This window comes from Dermochelys coriacea, chromosome 22 (assembly GCF_009764565.3).
Source record: "Dermochelys coriacea isolate rDerCor1 chromosome 22, rDerCor1.pri.v4, whole genome shotgun sequence".
Lineage (NCBI taxonomy): Eukaryota > Metazoa > Chordata > Testudines > Dermochelyidae > Dermochelys > Dermochelys coriacea.
Genome location: NC_050089.1, coordinates 2473463 through 2474355, shown reverse-complemented (window position 1 = coordinate 2474355; position 893 = coordinate 2473463).

Sequence of the window (893 nt, the reverse complement as noted above, 5' to 3'; positions counted from 1 at the left end):
ACGCTGATTTGGTCACGGAGGCTTGTGCCTGATGGGTGGAGCACACAAGCATCTCCGGCACAAATGCTCATTGGATAACATGTAAGATTCAGTGTCTCAGACTATTCGCACAATTGACTGGAAGTTGCTGTCCTGGCTCGGATGCAGCGTCAGCATGTGAGCCGGGCCCAGTGACTGCTTCTCTGGGCCTCAGTTTCCCCACCTGTTAGATGGGATAACGATATCCACTTTGGTAAAGTGCTTGTGGCCCCTTGACCGCAGAGAGCATGGGTCAGATCACCCCTAGTGCTGCATCCTCTGGGCAGCTCTCCTGCTCGGAGCAACCCAAATGACAGTGGCTCATAGCCCATCCCCGCCCTGCTAGCACTGGGGTGCGGGGCTGGGGATTACTCTCAGGCCAGCGCTGTACAAGAACGAAGCTAGCAGTGCCCCAGAGGCTGTTGTCTCCCCTCTCCAGCTCCAGCCTCACCCAAGTGATCCAGGCGTCGAGGCTGCCAGCACCACAAGGCTCGTAGGAGACATGGAGGTGTGCGCGTCCCTGGGGACAGCAGGACTGCATGCTGAGGGCTTGGAGCTAGTTTGCAGCCCTAGCCTGGGCCTTGCTGTCAGGGGCTCAGTGTAATGACCGGTCGTCATCTTGCATGGACACATCTGTAGGTCGTTTCTGGTACAGGCGATGCCCACCAAGGGGCCTACAGCTGGCAGCATCCTGCCCCCACAGCGAGGGCCTGTACCACCCTCCATTCCAGCCCAGCTTCCATTCTGCACCCCCACCCCATCCAACTTTGTGCCTCTTTGGCAGAGAGGGTTAAATCCCACTGCACGCACCACACGGGGCAGGTGTCAGGCCCACTCAATCTGCTCTCAGACACTGGCCTCACGCTGCAGAGTCC